Source organism: Myotis lucifugus, unplaced genomic scaffold (assembly GCF_000147115.1).
Source record: "Myotis lucifugus unplaced genomic scaffold, Myoluc2.0 scaffold_0, whole genome shotgun sequence".
Lineage (NCBI taxonomy): Eukaryota > Metazoa > Chordata > Mammalia > Chiroptera > Vespertilionidae > Myotis > Myotis lucifugus.
The window spans coordinates 16518935-16544312 of record NW_005871048.1 but is presented as its reverse complement, the minus strand read 5'-3'; the positions used below and the strand labels follow the sequence as shown (position 1 = coordinate 16544312).

At 36.2% G+C, this 25378-nt stretch overlaps 1 protein-coding gene across 1 annotated transcript in view; it reads right to left on the bottom strand.

The window, feature by feature from the left end:
* The window catches only part of FBXL17 (F-box and leucine rich repeat protein 17), a 445268-nt gene that overhangs the window by 391584 nt on the left and 28306 nt on the right, over window positions 1-25378 (bottom strand). The gene's annotated exons all lie outside the window — the stretch shown is intronic.

The window sequence follows — 25378 nt, the reverse complement described above, 5'->3', positions numbered from 1 at the left end:
GGAAGGGCCCACAGTTAATACCATATTCAATGGTAAAAGACTAAAAGCTTTTCTTCTGAGATCAGGTATGAGGCAAGGGTGCCCATTTTTTTTGCCACTGCTATTTAATAAACTACTGGAAGTCCTAGTCAAAGCAATTAGGCAAGAAAAAAATAAAAAGCATCCAAAATGAAAAAAATAAGTAAAATTATCTCTACTTGTAGATTATATGACCCTATATATAGAATAACCTAAGGTTACACCAAGAAAATTCTTAGAATCAATGAATTCAGTAAAGTTGCAGGATACAAAATCAACAAACAAAAATCAGATATATTTCTCTATACTAACAAGGAACAATCTAAAAAGGGAATTAAGAAAACAATCCATTTATAATAGCATCAAAAGTAGTAAAATATTTAGGAATAAATGTAACTCAGGAGTGAAAGACTTGTATACTAAAAACATTGCTAAAAGAATTAAAGAAGACACAAATAAATAAAAAGAAATACATGTTCATGGGCTGGAAGATTTAATATTGTTAAAATGTCAATACGGCCCAAAATGATCTACATATTTAATGTAATCCCTACCAAAACCCCAAAGGCAATTTTGACAGAAACAGAAAAATTTACTCTAAAATGGGACCCTGAATAGCCAAAACCATCTTGAAGAAAAAAAAAAAATGTTTAAAAGTCTCACAGATCCTGATTCCAAAATTTATTACAAAGCTACAATAATTAAAAAGCTGGTACTGATATAAAGATAGATTTATATACCAACTAGTGGCCCGGTGCACGGAATTCATGCACATTAAAAGGCAATTAATTAGAGGAAATATTTTAGTATTGCTATTTGCCCTTTCTCTATAATAGAATTGTCCGGCCGGCCCCACCCCCATTGGGCGACACCCGATCGGCCCCATCCCCGTCAAGCCCCGCCGAGCAGGGGATGCAGCCTCACATCCCGGCGGGGTGGGGGGCACGACCTCAGGTCACCTGGCCCCGGCCTCACCCAGACCTGCCACACCGTGAAACCCCCGACCTGCCATGCCACGGGACCCATCAATACACCTCCTGGTGACTGGTCATTTGGTCGTTAGGGATGAAAATAAAGTCATGCATTTAAGCATGCACATTCATTTTCAATGCCTGATTTGTCTACGTTCTCTAAATTGCAAAATAAGTAAGATCTTCAGCCAGATAGCATCATAATGCCAAGTTCTTTATATAATGACACATACCATTCTCTCCACTCAGTATGCTCCATTTGAATGGATTAAATGTAAGTGACTCATATGAAAGGCACTGCTGCTTGCTCTTAATAGAGGAAGCATTAGCTCATTACCTAAAGCCATAAAGTGGTTTAAATGGCATATACTGACTTGAAGAACAGAAGGAAAAATAAAATAATAAAAAACAACACAAAAAAGACAATATTCAGTGCTGTGGATGGCAGGATCCTCTCCCTTTCCTTTTTTTTTTTTTCTGCTTTTCCCATGAACCTATTTGCGCTCTGCCTCAAAATCAACACAGAAGACAAAATCAGATGCTGTAATCTGCATTTTATAGTGCCATTTGAGTACAAAGAGGTGCTTTTCAATCTTTACTTTTTTTTTTTTTTTTTTTTAAATCAACACAGCTCAAACTTGCTCCCAAAGTTCCAGGAGCCAGGCCAACATGGCTGTGCAGACACACCTTTGCTAGGTGCTGTTAGGCTTCAGGGCGGGTGCAGGGAACATGCCAGTTGTTGCTTGAAACAAATCAGCTCTCCTCTCTACATAGCAGGAGTCTTTTCATTATAAAATGCAAAGCAGCAGCCGTTTTCCATTACCCCCTTCCCGAGCCCTCCTCATCCAGGAGTGTAGGAAGGGGCTGGGAGGATATTTACTCTCAGCTCTTTGACTTCTCTTATTTACCTGAGCCCAGTGGCTGCTGCTTCTCTGACCACAAGGCCAGCCGGCTCAGGGCTAGCTGCACCTGGAAGGCAAGCGGCAGAGCTGAACAGGGGCTTTGACCAAGTCTGAGCTGGGCTTGGGACATCGGGAAACTGAAGGAGCCGGTTTAGGAAACCAGGGTGTGTGGTGGTCCCCGGCATCCTGTGTCGCATGGCTGTGCTTGGCTTCCCTCCACTCCTGCAGCTGGGGAGTTGAGGCTGGGAGTTGGTGAAACTCGCTCACCTGTTGGAACCCGGATCTGGGCAGGGAGCAGGGCCTGGCAGCCAGAACACGTGGGTCATAGCAACCCCAGCAGGTGGCTTTCCCCACGCCCAGACGCCACAGCCAGGGGGCAAGTATGGGGGCTGCTCCCAAAGACTCTAGCCCCCCCCAGCTCTGCACCCCAGCTCCCTGCTCTCCCCCTTTCACCCACAGGCACCACCAGCATGGTGTGCCTCAAGCCTTGGTGTGCAGACACCAGGGTTGCAGGTTCAAGACGCTCCACCTCCTCCTGGCACTTTGAGCCATAAGTGCCGGCAGGGACCTTTCCACTTGGTCTTGGTCTTTGGTCACTGCTGAGGTTTTCAGGACTCTCTAGGCCGGGGACAGCCAGGACCTTTGCCTCTGACCGACGCTGGGCCTGCAGCCTGCCTGGGGTATCCCCAGGCCCTGGAAAGCATGGGGGCATGGCCGGCCAGGGTGAGGGGCTACGGGGGGGGGGGGGGCCCTCGGGGATTGGCTAGCTACCCCACCCTCAATTGGGGTGGGAGAGGCTGATCAGGGGTGGGGCTGGGGGAGGGGCTGGGTTCGCTGCGCATGCAGCCTGCTGATCAGTCGTTATGTGACAGCATCCTGACCAATTTGCATATTTCCCTAGTATTAGATATATGGAATAGAATAGACAGCCCAGAGATAAATCTTTCCATATATATCAAATGATTTTAAATAAGGGTGGCAAGAACATTCAATGGAAAAGGACAGTCGTCAACAAATGACACTGGGAAACCTGAATATCCACATGCAAAAGAATGAAGTTGGACCCTTACCTTACAACGCATACAAAAATTAACTAAAAATAGATCAAAGATCTAAACATAGAGCTAAAACTATAAAATACTTAGAAAAGATACAAAGGGGGAAAGCTTCCTGACATTGGATTTGGCAATGATTTTTTTGGATATGGCACAGCCAATAAAAGTAAAAAACAGATAAATTAGACTATGTCAAAAATTTAAAATGTGCATCAAAAGACACAATCAACATTGGAAAAAGGCAACCTACTGAAGGGGAGAAAATATCTATGAATCATATATCTTGAAAGGGCGAGGGCTAGGCCCTCCACCTTGCCCCAGGGTAAGGGCTACGCCCTCCACCTTGCCCCAGGATAAGTGCTCCATCTTACCTTGGCCACGTGCTTGGCAAGGAGCTTCTTCCCGGAAGTCTAAGCCTCTGCTAGCCACACCCAGGAACAAGACACAGACTTGTGCCTGGCCAATCGGCAGAGCACAGTCCTTTCTCCTCCCCTTCCTCCAACTCCCCCTATATAACCCATCTCCACACAGAGTTATCTCTCTCTCTGCTTCCTGTCGCTGCGTCGGCAAGGTGGGGGAGCCGAGCTAGCTCGAATAAAGACTCTTATGCTTTTGCATCGGACTGGCTGGCTCCCTGATGTGGTTTCTTGGGGATCCTGAAATCTGGGCATAACATATCTGACAAGGGGTTAGATATATTATATATTCAGATATTCTGATATATTCAGAATATATAAAGAACTCCTATGACTCAATATAAGCAACAAAATAACCTGATTTTAAAATGGACAAGAAGCCCTGGCTGGTGTGGGTCATTTGGTCGAGCATTATCTCATACACTGCAAGGTCAGCAGTTTGATATCTGGTCAGGGCCCACACCCACATTACGGTTACTAGAGGCAACCAATGAATGTTCCTCTCTCTCTCTCTCTCTCTCTGTCTTTCTAAGAACATTAAAAACATATTTTTAAAAATAAAATAAAATGAGCAATGAGCAAAGACCTTGAATAGACAATTCTCCAAAGATATAAAATGGCCAATAAGCATATGAAAAGATGCTCAACATCACTAATCATTAGGGAAATACAAACCCACAATGAGTTAACATCTCACACCCATTAGAATGGATGCTATAAAAAAAAAAAAAAGTAACAGTGTGAGGTGAAGATATGTAAAAACTTTTGCAGGCCAGAAGGGAGTGGCAAGAAATATTCAAAGTGATGAATAGCAAGAACCTACAACCAAGATTACTTTATCCAGCAAAGCTATCATTCAGAAGTGAAGGGCAGATAAAGAGCTTCACAGATAAGAAAAAGCTAAAGTTCATCACCACCAAACCAGTATTATATGAAATGCTGAAAGGTATCCTTTAAGAAGAGGTAGAAGAAGAAAAAGGTAAAGATACAAATTATGAACAACAAATACACATCTATCAACAAGTGAATCTAAAAATCAAGTGAATAAATAATCTGATGAACAGTATGAACTGGTGATTATAATAGAATCAGGGACATAGAAAGGGAATGGTCTGACTATTCTTGGGGGGGGGGTAGGTGTGTGGGGGGTGCGGGAAGAGATTGGACAATAATCGTGCACCTATGGATGAAGACAGTGGGTGGGGAGTGAGGGCGGAGGGTGGGGTGGGAACTGGGTGGAGGGGAGTTATGGGGGGGAAAAAGAGGAACCAATGTAATAATCTGAACAATAAAGATTTAATTTAAAAATAAAAATTAAAAAAGATATGTAAAAACTGAAAGCCTTATACACTGTTAGTGAGAACGAAAATGGTGCTGCCACTGTGGAAAACAGTATGGTGGTTCCTCAAAGAATTAAAATCAGACTTATCATATGATCCAGAAATTCCATTTCTGGTTATACACTCAAAATAACTGAAAGCAGGAGTCTCAAAGAGATATTTATACACTATGTTCATAGAAACATTATTCACAATAGCTAAAACATGAAAGCAACCCAAATTCTGTCAACAAATGAATGAATAAACAAAATGCAGAAAATATATAAAATGCAAAATGTATTAAAAATGGAACATTATTTAGCTTCATAAAAGAAAGAAATTCTGACACATGCTGCAACATGGATGAACTTTCAGGACATTATGCTAAGTAAAATTAGTGAGCCACAAAAAGACAAATATGGCATTCCACTTAAATGAGCCCTGAAGGAATCAAGTTCATAGACATAAAGTAGAATGGAGGTTGACAGGAACTTGGGAGAGGGAGAATGGATGGGCCTTGTTTCTTAATTAGTATAAAGTTTCAGTTTTGCAAGATGAAAAGAGTTCTAGAGATTGTTGCACAACAATGCAAATGTACTTAGCATTACTAATCTGTACACTGAAAAATAGTTAACATGGCAAATTTTGTTACATGTATTTTACCACAATTAAAAGTAAAACAATGGTTAAAAGAGCTTAAAACTGATACAAAGGCAGTGCCACCATCAAATTCAGTCAAGGAAGAAAAGGAGAGATCAACCAAAAAGCATGACTTCTGTAACCAAAACCTTACCAACGAAGGAGAATTCATTAACTTTTACCTTAAAGGAAGAAAGAATCCAGAAGGGCAAATACTCAGCAAGATAAGTTAGGCAAAAACCTTATCTGAATAATAAGTCAAAGACCTGAAGAATAAATGGGATTTATTTTGGAAGGTGGGAAAGGGAAAGTATTCCAAGAAGAAATAAAGATAAAAACTATTGTAAACAAAGACAAAGGAAAAGAGAAATATTAAGATCAGATTCCACATTACTATCTATAATACAGTTTTAATCGGTTTTTAAGCAAAAAAAAAAAAAAGTATTATTGTTGAGAGTAAATACCTTACTAATTTGTTGGGAACTGGTTCATAGGTAAACCTAAAGGGGAGAGGAGTTGGCACATGACAAGCATAAGGAGGTAATGCAATTCACACACAAAAACAAAGGGGTTAGGACTAAAGAGGTAGCAGAGAAGCAAAGAATCAATCAAAAGAAACAAGGCAGTCTAATGATGAGTGAAATATAGAGAAAAAAGAGAACAAGACATAAACAATGGCTAAAATTTTCTAGTCTATGAGACACAAAAAAACCAACATTCATTCAAAAATTACATTTGAGCACTCGTCTAGGCTGAGGCTACATTAGTGAATAAGGCAGACAAGCCTACTTCTACTGAATTTACATTCTAGTAGAGCAGTGGTTCTCAACCTTCCTAATGCCGCGACCCTTTAATACAGTTCCTCATGTTGTGGTGACCCCCAATTTCATTGTTACAAATTGAACATAATTAAAGCATAGTGATTCATCACAAAAACAATATGTAATTATATATGTGTTTTTCGATGGTCTTAGGCGACCCCTGTGAAAGGGTCGTTCAACCCCCAAAGGGGTCGCAACCCACAGGTTGAGAACCACTATAGTAGAGGATCATATGAGTACAAGTTGGCATTTGCATTAAGTTTCCTAAAGTAATCACCAGAGGGATGAGCAGGAGGCTTTCACTTTTCACTTTCTACTTTTCTATACTAATAAAATTTTGTAGTCTTGCACATGTATTTTTAATGACAACAGGGTTATTTAGGCCTCATATTTCTCAGTATTGAGTAGAATCCTTGCAAATGTTTTAAGATTATGGTTAGATTTCTATATTTATCAAGAGCTTGACAGATAAATGGCTAAAGGAAAAATCTTACTGATCACTTAACAGGAGACTACCACTTTTATATAACTATCTGAAGTAACTGTTTTTTTCATGCTACAAATGAGAAAACCACCTCTGAGACATTTGTCCAAGATTACTCAGCTAAGGAACAGAGGTACTACCTAACCCTGTATCTTCCTAATTCAAGCTCTATAGCACTTTCTATTATACCACAATGGCCATTCCAAGGAAGATAGTGTTTGAAAGTTAAAATGTGCTTATGTAAGTACTTCTGTCTTTATTTAGGTATAACCTGCCACTTTCCAAAAAGAAATTAAGGTAGTTCATGGAAATGCACCCTACAAGAGAAAAACAAATAGAAATGAAAAATGAAACAAGAGAAAACAAGGGTTAAAAAAGTTATTCTATAATAAAAACTAAAGTCCTGAATGCTTTCTCTTAGATGAACTACTAATTTATTTCTTGATTTCTCAGATGCTAAAACAAAGAGGAAAAGGAAGCCAAAACATCTTTTCTAAAATTCACAGTAGTATAATAATAAAGGAAAATAATTGCACAGAAGTCTAACTTTCCCTAATACTATGACCAGAGGGAGTATTTAACTGAGCTTACTCATAAGGGTGGACTCCATGTTATATAGTTGACAATGTCTTTATAAATATTCTAATAACTAAAATATTAACCCAATGGAATAATACCAAAACACCACTCATTAAATTTAACTAGAGGCCTGGTGCACAAAATTCATGCACGGGGGGGGGGGGGGGGGGGGGGGAAGGTGTCCCCCTTGGATCCCTCTCTCATTACCACACACTGCTCACTGCTCCTTACAGCTCGGCTTGCTGCGTCTGTCCCCTGGTGGTGTGGGACCACGGGAGGGCTCCAGGGCATGTCCAGCCCGTCTCCATCAGTCCTGATTGGCCAGACCCCAGCAGCAAGCTAACCTACCGGTTGGATCTTCTGCCCCCTGGTGGTCAGTGCACATCATAGGGACTGGTCAACCAGTCGACTGTCTGCCCCCTAGTGGTCAGTGCACATCATAGCGAGTGGTTGAGCGGCCTTAGCATATCATTAGAATATTACACTTTGAGTGATTGACCGGACACTTAGCATATTAGGCTTTTATTATATAGGATATTATATAGGACTAGAGGCCCAGTGAGGAGGCACCCCATGGGGGTCCAGGACCCGCGCCTGACCCGCGTAGCACTGGCCGGCCGCAGCCTTGTGTCCGCTGGGGTCGGGGGCGTGCTCCAAGCTGCGCAGTGACTGCTCTGAGCACTCCCCCAGCCGCCATGTTGTGTCCGCTGGGTTGGGGACAGGCGCTCCTGTGTGTTATGTCTCCGCTTCAGCCTGCCCCCAGCCCCAGCCTCCCCGCAGCCACTGGGGTGGGGGCAGCATGCAGTGCCCTCCTGCCCATCTGTGCATGCAGCTCCCCCTGAGCGGTCGTGACGCTCGGCTAATTAGCATATTCCCTGTTTATATAGATTCTTCAAGGATTACTAACCTTGTACTACCCAAGTATTGCAATGGCTCAGTGGAACAAGTCTTTCTTTAACAGCAAAGCATCCTTATATAGAACTATCATTGTAATAAACATACCATGTTTTACACTCTATAATAGCTCCTTTAATTTTAATCTTCAAATATTTCATCTTAATTAGGTAACTACGATGAAATAACATACAATTTATCATAATTAGCAAGTAAAAGATTATCTAGATGCTATCATTTTCAAATTATTACTCTTAAAATGTAGTATTCAACATATGAAAGTTTAGGAGTCCAGGCTATGACAGGGCTCTATCTTCCCCAAAAGGCCCTTACATAGGTGAATACAAGACAGAAAGAAATCACTCATGTTAGTTAAGAGTTACTATAAAGTAAGTGGGCTGGCATCACCCAAGGAAAATGGGTCTAGATGCACAATGGTATGTGGTTAGTATTCAATAAATGCTAAATGAATGAATAAGTGAATGACATGAGGTTGAATTTATAAAAAATTTAATTGATCCATGTGGCTAATAATCATAAAGAAGCAAAGGAGAATATATTTTCCAGCATTGTATCACCTACAACTACAGCAGCATTCATTTCCATGCTTTCAATATCATTTTCTAGGGTATAAAAGTCAATCCACTCTCTAATCTCTACCTTTAAGCTTAACTTCTATTCTCTCAAATAATATAAATCAATGTATTTAATGAATGCTGTAAACCATGTTAAAACCCTTTTCCATTAAATCATCCAAATATTCGGTGTACACTGAGCAAAACCAAAAAATTATACCAGTATATCTTTATAAAATTATTTGATACTTTTTAAAGTCATTAAAGGAATTACTGTTTTGTTCATTTGTGCATCATATTAAATAAACCTCAGTAAGTAAACTATATGAAGTTTACTTTTACCAGATCAAACTACAACCCTAAACACTATGTCAACTGTATTTATCATTGATAAGCAATCTCACTCAGATATCTTTTAGAGGGCAAAGACAAACAATATGAACCTCTCAGACTACTTCATAAAGGAAAGAAGCATAGTCCATCACATGAAGGAGAAAACCAATTATCTTATTTTAAACTCATACTACATTAATTTGAAATCAAATATGCACACAAATGTGTGTGTGTGTGTGTGTGTGTGTGTGTGTGTGTGTGTGTGTGTATTCATGGGCTCTCCTAAAAGCAGAGATTGGTACAAAAATTTATTCTATATTCCACATTCTTGTGAATGAAAAAAAAATTATCATAACTTGTAAAACGGGGAAAATCTGTTGTAATCAAAGTTAAAATGTGCCAATAATATTTTGTTATATCACTCAATATTTATAAATAATTGACCAGTCTGAGTATTGAATACTCTTAGTTATAATCCATTTCCAAAGAATTAGCAAAAGTATAAAGGTAGATATACATTTTTATTTTTATTTTTATTTGACAAAGACTACAGGTTAAAAAATAGGAACTGGAGAAAAAAACACCTGTAGTCAAGCAAATATTTTGATCTAATTTCACCAAAACTTGTGTACCAGATCAATACTAAACTACTGACCAATCTAATTAACTAAGCTAGTGGGGGGAAAGACACGCATCTTTCTACAAATTTGTGGCTCTGAAATTACAGGAAGAAGGAAGTCTTAAAATCAATACAAATACTTAATGTAGTCTTCCTTTTTTCCTCTGAGAACCTGTCATTGAGTCAATAATACATCTAGCAATCAAATAAATTCAGTACAATCATTTTATCCCTATAAAAATGACAATGGTTGGATTTATTAAATTAGTAATGACTCTCTAAACTAATAAACAAAACATAAACATCACTTGGTAAGCCTTAAATTCACTTAAATCCATACCAAACTGGTAATTAATTAGATATTCCTGACCAACTACCCCCATCACCTAAAACAGTAACTTTTCTAACCCATACATCAAATCACAGAAATTGCTGTAATTGCAGCAAACAAAAACTAAGAAAGACCATAATTTAGAAATGAAAGGTGCACAATGCGAGGGATCAACACATTTATTTAATCTAAAAATTTAAAAACAGAGAAATATAACAGAGACTCTAAATCTCACTTGAGTGTTACGTTTAAAAAGTATTGTTTAAGATCAGAAACATACTTCCCTTAGATTAATTTACTAAGTAATACATTAGACTATCTGCTAAAGCACTACTTTTACCAGATCATCAATGATTAAAGTTATAATTAGGTGCTTGAAAGAAATAAAGTTTGGTGACTTATAAACTTCATTCCTACTACATTGAAACTTGTTTATTAGTACTATCTCTAAATATATAGTGATAATAAAGTTAATATGGGCAACCTTTATTATTTTATTTAACAGAGAATGACTTCTCTAACTTCTAGATAACTAAAGTAAAAAATGTAAACACCCAAATTGCTCAAGAATAGGAAGTAAAAGTCTTCTGTACTCCACTTAAGCTTCCATTCTGACTTTTAATTCACTGTACATCAAAGAAAATCAACTAGCTCTGACACATAGGACTATTCCCTTCAGTGATCAGGCAGGTGTTGAGGCCAGAAAGAGCCTATTTTCCACAGCCCTTTACCTTGTTTGATCACTGGTTACTTTTGATCTGACACTGCCCTCTCTCTAGTAATGACTTCCCCCTCATAGACCCTACCTCACATCTGTCAGAAAGAATAAAGGGCATCAAACTGAGACCTGACAACGCCTATGGGCCATGCGATGGGCTGCCAACTGAATGTTCCCCAGCTCCCACAATTTCCAATTCAGTTTCTTTTGTTCTGGTAGGTACAGGGTTAGGGTACCAATGACAGCAGAAAGGATTATGCACCAACTGTGAAACCAAGCCTTCTTGAATGTGTACCTTTTATCTTTGCTTCTTCATCTTCTTAAATGCTGCAAACTTCATGGTGGTTACTATGAAATACATATTCAACAAGTGCAAAAGAAAATTTGTTTAAATCCTTTTCCAGGAGAAAACAAAGGACACAATATATTGTAATTCAACTATAAAGCGTTAAGGAAAAAGTTTCAAACCCATGATGTGAGATTAGGAAAGGCCACTTGTCAAAGAGCATGTTAATAGTAAATGAAACCACAAAAGTTTTACGAGCACCACTATTCAGTGGGTATTGCCATACACCGTCAAAGATGGAAAGGTCCCCTAAAACAATGCACACATTCACAGGAGGCAGTCATTCCAATTGTCAAGATATAGATTCTTATACTAATGTAGTGTGAGAATAAGTTAGTACTGAAAAAATGATCTAGTCTTTTTAAATAATGTGATGAGTATATGTAACCTTTTTTTAAAAGAAAGGCATTAATAATCATTTTTAAATGCTAAAAAGTAGAAAAATCTGGTCAAATACATTTGGGGATCATTTTAATCATAATTTTTCAAGTGTTATTAAAATATTGCATGGGTTCTTGAATATTCATCTATTAATAAACCTAACCCAAACACACACATGCACAATGATGGATGCTCATTATTCAATAAGGGATTTGCAGGAAATTTCAATAAAGGGGTTTGCAGGAAGCAGGTTTAACAGCCTTCTAAAATCACTTTCAAGGCTAAGTCACTATCTTTTTTTTTTTAAGAAATAGGACTTTTCTTAACTTTTTAAAAGTAGGGTCAGAAGAAGGAAGTACGTGACCAATAATACATGCATGCAAACTTAATGTACCTTTAATATTATAATGAATAAAAAATAATTAACCTTGGACATGTACAAATACAGAATCTCAAAGGTGGGAGTAAGCATTAAGATGATTACATGTTGATTCCAATAAGTGAAGGAAGTTTCAGCAACAGCTGAAAAAAGATATGCCTTGATAGAAAAAAAGGGGAAAGGCACTGGGCAAATGCATACACTGGTTTGAAAATGATTTACCTCTATGTAAAAGGCTATACGTGAAATATCTCCTATGTCTATACAGATCAGCAATCAGCGTAATTACATCCTTTAAAAAAAATTATTGATTTTGTAATCTAAAAATATTATCCTATAAAGTATATGTGAAAAAAATTGTTTCAAATAGACTTTAAAATAGATGATTCCTATATACTTAGACTTGACAAAAGAAAACCATCTAAGTATACTAAAAAAAAAATCACTTCCAGATTGAAAAAAACAACAACACACAAATTAATCCAAGGTTAAACAATATAGCTGGCTGAACCAACATGTGGCTAATTTTTTTTCCTTAAATTTTCCAAATGACAATCTTCTAAGAAAATGAAAAAACAAACAGCATTATTCTAAGATACCTATTTATGTTTCTTTTTAGTCTTTCTATAATTTTTGACTCTATAAAACTATTAGAACATATTAAAGAACAAAAAATGATAAAATAAATGCAACTAATTTATGCAATTAATAATTTTATGCAAAGAAATTTTAAAAACACTTATAAGTGTAATTTCTGTATGTTATAATACTCTCAAAGCATGCAATTTCAATGTTCTAACAAAATTTTAGATGAGATCTGCTTGGTGCACTCTTTTGGTATCAAGCAACCAAGGTATGTATCAAATAGTGTATTTAACAATCTCTTTCTAAACTACAACAATAAAAACAAGTTCTTCTAAGCAAACTCAACCACAGAGGCAAGCAACTTGTTAAGTTTCACCTTTTTAAGAATCAAGTGATTAAAGTATGACAAAAGAAAAAAGACCACAATTCTTAGTAGTCTTTAGAGATTTTTGTTAGGGTTGTCTGAAAGCAGGAAAAAAAAGGAAACGCATTGGTGGAAGCACTTAAATCAAATATATTCAATGGGATATAAACCAAGAAATGAAAACATATCACAGGTAACTTGCAATTTAAAAAATGTTAAAACCACAAGTTTCAACACTCACTTTTAAGAAATCATTTTGTACTTAATTCTTGAGGAGGACAGACTCATTTGGAATTTTACTTCCTCAAACTATCATTGCCACTCCTCTGGTATGAACACTAATGAAGAACCACTTGACACTGTTACAGAACAAAGAATATTTCACCGATTCAGTTATTAACAAAATTTTTTCAAGAACTAAACCAAAAGAACTTTAGTATAGAATGGTTCATCTTCATTAATAGTCCTTTTCAGAAACTTTAAAATTTTTGTCAGAAAAAAATTAATTTTTAAGATATGGCCCCCTGGTTAGGTAGCTCAATTGGTTGGAGCGTGGTCCCGATATGCTGAAGTTGTGGGTTTGATCCTGGGTCAGGGCACATACAAGAATCAACCAATGAGTTCATGAATGGGTGGAGCAGCAAATCAATGTTTCTCTTTCTCTCTCTCTCCCTCTCTCTCATTCCTCTATCTAAAATCAGTAAATTAAAAAAATATATTGGGAAAAAAAGGAGTCCTAACAACTAACCATTTTGTCAAAACATTGACAAATATACATTAGTTACCCTTTGAGACAGCATAGAAGCAAAATAAGCCAGTCAGAGAAAGACAAGTATCACATGATCTCACTCATACATGGAATCTAATGAACAAAATAAACTGATGAACAAAATAGGTCCAGAGACATAGAAACATGGAACAGACTGTGGAAATCTAAGAGGGAAGGTGGTGGAGAGTGGGTGGGTGGGTGGGAAGAAATTAACCAAAGAACTTGTATACATATATGCATAACCTATGGACACAGACAATAGGGTGGTGAAGGTGGAGGCAGGATAGAAGAGGTCAATGGAGGAAACAGGGGGGACATATGTAATACTTTCAACAATAAAGATTTTTTTAAAAATAGATATAGTTTTTTTAAAATAAGACATCATATCCAATTTCAAGGAATTTACATGACTAAACTAAAGCCTTGAAATCTACAACAAATTATCAATGGGTTAATAAAAAAAGAGGTAAATACAGGAAGCAGAAAGAATATGAGAAAGCAATAAATTTGGTAGAATTTTTAATGTTTGACAAAAAATATTTAGCTGAGCTTGAAGGTACGAACACATATTGGAAGAAAGCAAAATGATAAGAAAAAATGAAGAGGAAATGTACAAATTAAAAATGAAATGAGAAGCCCCAGATGGTTTGGCTCAGTGGGCAGAGCATCGGTCTGCAGAGTGAAGGGTCCTGGGTTCAATTCCGGTCAAGGACACATGCTCGGGTTGCAGGCTCCATCCCCAGTAGGGGGCGTGCAGGAGGCAGCTGTTCAATAATGATCTCTCATCATTGATGTTTCTATCTCTTTCTCCCTCTCCCTTCCTCTCTGAAATCAATAAAAATATATTTTTTTTTAAATAAAATGAGAATAGCGACTAGTAACTGAAAAAATCTTTGAAGTTAATTAGGCACTACAGATTGCAGAAATGATGAAGAGAGTATTTTTTAGCAAAAGAATTCCTACAGAGCATTCCTAGATAATGGATAAGATAAGAAGTGGAGCCGAAACCGGTTTGGCTCAGTGGATAGAGCGTCGGCCTGCGGACTGAAAGGTCCCAGGTTCGATTCCGGTCAAGGGCATGTACCTGGGTTGCGGGCACATCCCCAGTAGGAGATGTGCAGGAGGCAGCTGGTCGATGTTTCTCTCTCATCGATGTTTCTAACTCTCTATCTTTCTCTCCCTTCCTCTCTGTAAAAAATCAATAAAATATATTTTTAAAAAATAAAAAAAAATAAAAAAAATAAAAAGATAAGAAGTGGAAATCTCTTAGGTCATGACTGAATTTCAGAGGAATATACAATATATTTTTATCTTCCACACTATTTTCCATTTAGTTCTTCATTCATAAGCTTAAAACAATTGTAACTGAAATGTATAATAGATTTTATATGAAACTGCCTAAAATTATATATAACTTATTGTTATGCCCAGATTTCAGGATCCCCAAGAAACCACATCAGGGAGCCAGCCAGTCCGATGCAAAAGCATAAGAGTCTTTATTCGAGCTAGCTCGGCTCCCCCACCTTGCCGACGCAGCGACAGGAAGCAGAGAGAGATAACTCTGTGTGGAGACGGGTTATATAGGGGGAGTTGGAGGAAGGGGAGGAGAAAGGACTGTGCTCTGCCGATTGGCCAGGCACAAGTCTGTGTCTTGTTCCTGGGTGTGGCTAGCAGAGGCTTAGACTTCCGGGAAGAAGCTCCTTGCCAAGCACGTGGCCAAGGTAAGATGGAGCACTTACCCTGGGGCAAGGTGGAGGGCGTAGCCCTTACCCTGGGGCAAGGTGGAGGGCCTAGCCCTTACCCTGGGGCAAGGTGGAGGGCCTAGCCCTCGCCCTTTCACTTATATTATTACTATATCAATGGAAAAGGAGCATACATATGTGTGTATATATAATTGTGTCCTGCAACAACTTAAAATACATGCTATATCAAACTACTTAAATTTTATCTTCAAATATTTAAAGCTAGGATTAGTCAAAAGACATTAAAGAATATTTTTGGTTCCCCAGAGAATCTACAAATCACAGCTTACCTAATTCTACCATGTTCTGAGAGGAATCAAACTGAAAAGCTAGCATAACATGATAAAAATAATTGTATAATCTATGGGCATTCATGTGTGCATTTAAATAACAATGAATATAAATATATATCTTCCTCTTTATCAAAGATATATTCAATAATAATATTGAATGTCAACTGTAACACTGTAATTTAATGTTTTTTATTTTATAAAACTATATTCCATAAGAGGAAAACAAGGTAAGAATAACCACCCTAACGTAGTTGAAATAGAAGGATTTATAACTGTTTTCCTTTGGATTACAAATTCTATATGTATTCATTTATATATCATGTTAAAGTGAATGATAAACACACATTTTATGTTTAAAAACAGTCTATAAAAACATGGTAATAAACACCACAAATTTTCTACCCCCAAGAACACTCCTGAATAAACCACTTCTATCATATTCTAGAAACCAAAAATACTAAAATGCAACACCTACTAAAGAAAAATACTATATTGATCTTGTCTGCAACCTAAATGTGGCTACACAAAATAAGAGACAATAAAAGGGTTTAAAAACAAGTAAATATCAAAGGAGAACAGACTTCATCTTTCTTCTGGCTTTTCAACTCCTCAGCTACTAAAAACCAGTGGATGCAACCCAAGGAAAAGAATTTATCCAACACTCTCATAACTATTCCTTCTTCTACTTACTGCCCAGGGGGGCAACCTCATGTCAGACCTTTAACAAGAACTTCAAGGAAAACAGAAAAGGAAGCCAACCCAGGTAATAGAAATAAGCAAAACTTGCAGCAAGAATAGGAACAGTACTCACCAAACAGGATGCCTAGATAGGAGCATAACCTGCAGAGCTTTTGCCTGAAGAGAGGATCACCTGGTGACAGCCCAAGGGGCATAGCACTTTCATGATAACGTACTTGTTTATAATAACTACAAGAAAATGCTAGAAAAGAAGCATCCTATCACCAGAAAGCCAGATTCGACTACAGTTTGTAAGTGATATTCAGAGAGGCAAAATAAAACAAAGCAAAACAACTAATTTTTACCCTCTTATTCCTACCCACTAATATAATAACTGGTATTAAGTCTTGCTTGGAGTCTAAAACGCTAGCAACTCATTACTGTAAAGAAAAATATAAGCCAAAACTTCTCCCTAGATCCAAACAATACATCTCACTTAGTGACTGACAGTTTTAAAAAGGTAGCTAAAGAATATGTGCTCACAAATGACAGGCTTAATGTACTCCCAGCATCCCACTGCCAGCTAACCTTATAAAATTTATATCTGCTTAGACTAATGACTGGGCTCTTTATCTCAACCAACCATCTCCTATTGCCAATACTTGAGCACAAAGTCAGAGAGACAGTACTTATGTCTGAGAGATACTGTAGTTTGATTTGCCCAAAATCTCTTTCTGATTTTTTTAACATGCAGTTCCAAAAGAAAGTTAACAAAATTATTTTTTAAAGGGGATCTAAACTATAGAATATATAAGTAGAAAATAAGACCAGCAAAAAAATTCCAACACTAGGAATAACCTAACAACTATAAGTATTAAACTCAAAACAATTTGGATATTTTTAGTAAACCAGAATTTGATTCAGAAAAAAATTTAAAACTATGTTAACACTATTTGGAGTCTCCTATTTTTAACCATAATGAATTCTGCATTATTAACATTGGGCTATCTGTATTAGAGCTTTTAATACCAGGCTAGTTTCCTCCTGAGATTCTGTTAGCATTTGAGCATCCCCTATCATCAGTTGACAGGTCCCCAACATTTCTGAACTACTTGTAATATTACTAAGCTAATATAATTAGGCAGGTAAATATGCTGGGTAAAACAAAGAAAAATTATTTGGATATTACCTAAGTTACTACCTGCCCTCCATACCACACTGAGGGGGAGAGAGCACATGTATACACATTCATTCTTTATAATTTTCTATGCTTTTTAAATGATAAAATACAATTCATTTATGTTTCTAAAAAACCAGGACACCTGGTAGGTACAAAAGATATCCACAGAAGAAAAATACCAATAGATTTTTAAAAAGAGAGTGAGAGGTCAAGCTCTAGCAAAGAATAAAAATCAGTAACATATTTCTTCTTCAAATTGAAAAATCAGCCAAATAACATTTTAACATTTTTTCAATGTATTTGTCTGCCAAATAACATGTCTTTAAAGTAAGTCTTTCAAAAATCACTTCAATAAAATAAAACTAACTTTATTAATGATTAGAAAGTACAAGTCAATGTAATTTTGACAAGAAGAATAAAAATTATGTTCTAATTTATCAGAACTGCATGTTGTTAAAAACAATTGCCCTAATAAATACTCCTTGAGTACATTAATGACTGGCTAGGTAAGTCTGATACTTACATAAAAAATGGCATCAAGAAAAGTAAAAAAACTACTGACTACATCTTCAGCTATTTTTCAACCTTTTATTTATATACTCAAATTCATCTTCTTTCAAAGCAGTTCCCAAAATATTTGAAGGAGTATACTTTTAAAAGCATGTTTAGTTCAGTAGTAACCCATTTGTCACTAAACTAACATTCACTGAATATCTATTATGTGCCAACATGATGGGGGGGGGGGGAGAACAGGATAAAAAGACAATTAGATACCTTCCTGCCCTCAAAAGAGTTGACAATCTATCAGAAAGCTACACCTGTGAATCATGATCTCAATTACACATGACAGTTTGTCATGATCTTGCAATAATTTGAAAACATACATATCTTAGCTCCCTATAATTACATTTTTAGGTATATATATCCTAGAGAAATTCTTTACAAATAAGCACAAGAATTTTATCACAACGCTGCCTATGATGACGAAATACCAGAAGCAATGTAAGTCCTTCAATAGGGAATGAATAAAAGGACATATATTCATATATAGGACACTAACAGTTAAAAAGAATGAATTACATCTTAATTATAGCTGGATCTCAAAAACAACTTAAAAGAAAAATGCAAATTACATACTGATATATACTTTGTAAGACCAGATATTTAACCAGATGACATCAGACATAAACTATATGTGACTACAAACTAAACAATACAATACTGTTGTTCACAGTATCATGTATGTTAAAGTTTTTTTTAATGTTTAAAGCATTTTGGATCATTCTAGTAGTTGCTTCTAAAAGGATAAAATAAGCCCCGACCGGTGTGGCTCAGTGGTTGAGCATTGACCTATGAACCAGATTCGATTCCTGGTCAGGGCACATGCCGCTGTTGCAGGCTCAATCCCCAGTAGGGGGCATGCAGGAGGCAGCCAATCAATGATTCTCTCTCATCATTGATGTTTCTATCTCTCTTTCTCCCTCTCCCTTCATCTCTGAAATCAATAAAAATATATTTAAAAATAAAAGGATAAAGTAAGATGACATTGGATGCAAAACAACAAAGACAGTTTATCTCTTTCCTAATTCAAGAAGAAGAAACAAATTAACAAAATGTGAATAATTGCCAATGTTTGTGTAATGGGCATAAAAGTGTTGTTATCCTTTCCAGTATTCTGTATTTTCCCTAATTTCTCAAAATTTAAAAAATAACTTATAAACCCAAAAATATGATCATGCTTCACATTTGGTGAAATCCCATGCTATAATCCCCATTACTTAGAGACATCCAAATTCCTGAGCATAAGACTTCAGAAACTTAACAACCTGGTCACTACCTTCCTTTACAGACCCAAATATTAACATTTTCCCGACCCACACTGCCTGCAAGCTAATCTTACTGTAACATACACTACTTATTAGACATTCCAAATATTTTCCTGATGCCTGTCTTTGTTAATGCTGTTTCTCCCAATTGCTATCACTTTTCCCCAGAAAATGTTTGCTTCACAATCATCATATTGCTATATATCATTCAAGACCCAGTTCAAATGTCACCTACTATTTATAGAATTACCCATTCCTCCCTTACCTCTCGCACAAGTAACTATTTTTATGATTGGCATTTCCATAGCACTTAAACCTAGACCAAAATCTCCTCTCTTTAGCAGTATAACTCTTTTTTAATTTCTCAACACCTCTCATATGTGCCTGGCACATAGTAGGTATTCAAATGTTAACTAAATTGAATGAACGTTTGAAATAGAGTTAAAATTTCTGTTAAATATGCTGGACAAAAATGAAATGGTATTAGCATCTGAATCTAAATTTCACAAAAAAATACAAAATGCTATGACTTTGCAAAGTAAAAATTTTTACATAAAGAGCATAATTCTACTATTAAGTTAATTATGTCCATATTTGTACAAGATTAAGATCAACATTAAGCACTATCTTGAAGAGAGTTTTCTCCTTTGATAATTTTACTAATTTTCCCAGAAAAGATTTTAATATATCTCCATTGGTACTTACAGCTTCCCCTGAAATCAGTTGTCATCCTAGCAAAAAGATCTTCTGCTCATGGCAATAATTAACTTCTTCCTTTGATGTCTCACACTACCTGTCAGTGTTTTAAAGGGAGATAATGCCTTTTGGAAATTACTGCTTGGTTCAAAGACACATGGATTAGCCCCATCTGTAATGTATCCATGCAAATCAAAGGGGCTTGGGGACAAAGGTTGGGAATCTAACAGCTCTGGGTTAGAATCTTAACTTTGACATTTAGTTATTGTTATTTAATCTCTCTAAGCCTCAATTTACTCATCTGTAAAATGGAATAAAAACAAGCTACTGCTTATGGTTGATGTGAGGATTAATTATTTACAATTGCATAGTGCCTGATACATTATAAATACTCAATAAAAGGTAACTACTAGTAACTATTTTTTTAAAATCAACAAATGACAGCAAGATCTGTAAATGCAGTATACAATAAAATGCAGCTCAGTATCTTTAGGTGGCCTTCTTTAGAATGCCACATTCATGCATCACTGTTCACTGGAAACTACACTCTGCGTGCAAGTAAATACCTCATCCATTAAGAGGGTAAAGGGCGCCCTGGCCGGAGTGGCTCAGGTGGTTGGGCATTGTCCCATGCACCAAAAGGCTGCTGGTTCGATTCCTAGGTCATGAGCTCAATCCCTGGTAGGAGTGTGCAAGAGTCAGCCGATCAATGTTATGCTCTCCCTCTCCCTACCTCTCTCTCTAAAACTCAATAAAAAAATATTTCCAAAAATAACATAAGGGAAGAGGCAATGAAGGTGAATATCTACTCTGGGAGGCTTTGGAGGCTGATGTGAAAATAGAATCCCTCACAAATATAAATTATTTATGTCTGAGATTACAAGTAAAGTTACCTCACAAGGAATGCTTGAGAAGTAAGATAGCAGTGTAGTGGGAGAACCGAGGGGAGGAGAGGACCAAATCCTTTACTATACGAACTGTGAGTGAAAAAGTAAAGGAATGAAGAAACACATATAATACTGAGTTAACTACTACTATTTAGGCTTTGATGCAAATGTTTACCTTACATAGCCCAGCTGATGGTAACATGACCACCAGCCTATTTACTTCACTGTTGCAAGAGCCTCAAATCAAAGCAAGCAGCAAAAAATAATTAAACTGCAGGTAAGCTAATGGGTGATGTTAGGCACTGACACAGCCCAATTCAAACTGGTAGGCTCCAGAAAGTAAACTCTGGTAGGGAGAGGAAGAAAAGTAACCCTTATTGAAGATGTCCTTTTTGGGACCATGAAACACATTTGGTACTTTCCCTCTTAATTTCACTTAGTCTGATCCTCACAAGAGCATGTTTGTAGTAGTAGTATATCCTTTCTGCAAACAAGGAAAAGAACGGACAAAATTTAAGATCACCCAAATCAAATGAGTAAGAAACTGCAGGATCAAGGAACGAACTGAGCTCAGTTTGATTCACACAAGGCTTTTGCCTCAATTACCCCTCAGATGCTTCCAGCCTGGAAGAAAGCCTGGAGCTGAATTTAGATCCTATGTCATCAGTATAAGCCTCCAAAGGATAATACAATTAAAAAACAATAAAAAACAATGTTACAAATAATGTTACAGCAGCAGCCAAAGGACTCTAGGAGATGTCACAGAATTATGACACTAGTAAAAAAACAATTCACCAGAAGGTTGAAATAAAATACAAGGTCACAATTAACTTTCAGGAAAATCAAATTTTAATGAGGAAACATTCCCTAAAACTTCCTAAAATCCATTCATAATACAATACTAATTTCTTGATAATTCAGAAATCTACAATAGGTCCCAACTCTACAAAGCAGAATATATTTTTTTAAACAATAACAAATACACACAACACATATAATCTAGTATCAAATATGATGACCATGGGACTCAGGATAGAAGCTATTTTCATAATAATTCATAAAATCCTAGGAAAGTACTTTAAAACATCAGATTGGATAACAAATGACAATCTATCTGACCCCATCATTTTACAACTGAATAAAAAGCTGGCCAAACAGCTCCTCTGTTCAAAAAGTAGAGAAGCTAAATTTGAAGCAAAGAAAGAAGCAGAGATAATATACTTAATGATGTTCCTAGACCATCGATAATTATACACACAAACTAAATATGCCTTTTAAATAATTTTGGAGCAAGTACTGCACAGGAGTGATATGAAAGCTATCGCCAGAAACAGGGAAATTATGTATATAATATGCTAGACCCTCACTATAGTTGTATTCCTCACATCTATTTCTAGATTCTATACAAGAGTTTTATAGTGAATGCAAGATACATCCATGTAGGTACATGGCACCCCTCTAACTCAAAAATGACTAAAACAGAAACTCATTCTCTTTTCGAAAGATTTTAGATGTAAAACCTCAACTCTGCCTCACCATAATTCATTAGTCTTAAAATGTCAAGTCACTGTCCTCAATTTCCATCTGAATGAAAGTTTTCCCTTTGGTAACTACAGGTATCCTTCCCCTATTCTAAAGTTTATCTTACTTAAACCAGTGCCACAAATAAGAACATTTGAATATCTTGCTACTTTGTGTAAAATAGAAAGTTCATCTTTTAACATTCTAGCTGCACCTAATAATTCAAATTATTTCAATAAAAAATTTACTATTAAAACAACCTAAAGACCAAAAATTAAAAATAAACCATAATATCTGCACAACTGTGTAAAAAGCATTGCATCTTGACAGTTATATCAAGGACACAAAAAGCTGACACTGAAATACACAAAGGCAATGCTGCCATCTAAAGGCCAAGATATAACATGGGGGGAAAGTATACTCAGTCAAATATTTCCAATGTATAAAAACAACCAATTGGATATTTTAAAGTCAACAAAGTTTGTATTTAAATAAAAACACTATGCTAAGATGCTACATAGCATAGATGCTACATAGACAGCACAACAAAGCTCTAAGACTCTTTTGAGAAAATTCAATTTAATAAAAGAGTTATTAGCAAAATAACTTGGTTGATTAATATCTGCACTGATTAAATTCTGTTGGCATCCTTACAGACACAGTATTCTCCTAAATATTTCTATTAGTTGTTAATATATTTGTCCTATTTAATCATGTCTGTATTTCCTATTTGTAATGACATATGCAATATCAATTATATATCTGCATATATAAATATTATTTGCCTTTAACCAGACCACTTTTATTTCTACTTACCCAGTTTTAAATATTCATTATTAAATGACTAATAATAACACTTATCAGAGTTAAACAACCCAACTAATTAAAATTATAGTTTTGCAAGTAATTCAAGTATTTCTCCTTATTTCACAAATTCCCAAAACACAAAGCAAATTTCCAATGGAAGGATAGTTATCAATAACTCAACTGTCCAATATTAAGAGTTCAAATTATTCTAACTTTTTCTTTCTATGAATCTTAAATTGGAAAAAAAACTTTATTAAACTGAACTTTAATATCTGGTGAAATTACTTCAAGCTTCCAATAAAATCAAATATTTACTAAATAACCCTATATGCAAAACTGATTCCCTTGGCATTTAAATATATAACAACTTTTTAATGGCACCCAATACTAAGAAAAATCTAATGTGAATATAACTAGAACCTTCAAAACATACACAGTTATAAAAAACACTAGAGGCCCGAATTCATGCACCAGTGGGGGTCCCTCGGCCTGGCCTACAGGATCAGGCTGAAACCAGCTCTGCAACATCCCCTGAGGGGTCCCAGATTGTGAGAGGGCACAGGCCAGGCCAAGGGACCCCACTGGTGCACGATCAGGGCCAGGGAGGGACACGGAAAATTGGCCAGCTGGGGAGGGGCTGCGGGAGGGCTCCAGGGTGTGTCTGGCCCATCTCACTCAGTCCCAATCCGCTGGACCCCAGCAGCAAGCTAACCTACTGGTTGGAGCATCTGCCCCCTGGTGGTCATTACACATCATGGCAAGCAGTTGAGCAACCTTAGCATATCATTAGCATATTACATTTTGATTGGTTTAACGGCCAACCAATATGACACTTAGCATATTAGGCTTTTATCATATAACATATACAGTTAATTCCTTTGGGAAACCACTAAAATTTTAATGTGTCGAAAAAATGTTTCTCTGTGTTTAATCAACAAGAAAACAAATATTCACTCAACAAATTATTCCCATTATGTGATAAATACAAAAATTTTGTTGGGATTACCATCCTTTAATTTATCTTGAGTGTAAAGTGGAAAGCAATAGACAACAAATGTAGTCATAACCTCATAAAACTACTAATTTTTCAGGTGTCAGAGTTTGTATTAGACAATTTTAGGACATTATGTCATTTAATCCGCAAAGCCACAATGAGCAAAAAGACAAGTATTAACCTCATTTGCAAATGAGGCTCAGAGAGATTAAGTAACTTTCCCAGACTCACAAAGCAAGTAAGTGAATACCAGGATTCAAAACTTTAATTTCTCTAACCCAGAAGACCTTATTCTCTCTACAAGATCATACTGCCTCAGTAGTAATTATTAAGTTTATACTAAATGTAATAAAGAGTGAAATATTTTTACCATATAATTTCAGAGATAAATATAATTGTAGTAATAAAAGCATTTACTTTTAATTCATAGTGTTTCAATATTTCTAACTAGAATCTTTTAAAATAGCACTGTCTTATTTGAATTGATGATGCTTCTAGAAACCTTTCAAAACTTACATTAACATAAGACGTATTTATCAAATTTTATAAACTAACTCAATGGGGCAACAAAAAGATCTCTTTATTTTGGGGAGACAATTAAAAAGCAAATCTTCTTTGTAAATATTCTATATATTCAAGGCCATTTTGCCTATTTTAAAGTGCACCTTTTTTCAGCATTGAAAATTCTACTAGTACCTCCCCAGGGACAAGTGTTTCTGTTAACTTGTACTATGTATCTGTTAAATCAAAACAAAATGGATTTGAAATATTATTCAGTCCTAAAAAAGAAATGAAGCTCTGTCACATGCTACAGGGATGAACCATGAAATCATTATGCTAAGTGAAAGAAGCCAGACACAAAAAAAACACGTGTGATTCTATTTACATGAGATGTCTAGAACAGGCAAATCCACAGAGAATAGAAAGTAGATTGCCAGTTTCCAGGGGCTGAAGGAAGAGGGGAGTGGGTAACGATGGCTAATGAGCATAGGGTTTCTTTTTGGGGTGATGAAAATATTCTAGAACTGGTGAAGATGATTGCACAACTTTGTAAATATACTAAAATCACTGAGTTAATACACTTTAAAAAGGTGAATTTTATGATATGTGAATTATATCTCAATAAAAGGAAACAAAATGGCTTTAAATATATTACATATAATGCATTAAGGGTGAATAGATTATACATGTGTGTGCTTAAAATATAAAATTTATGTAATTGCTAAGATTATTTACCTCAATTTATTGAATCCCAT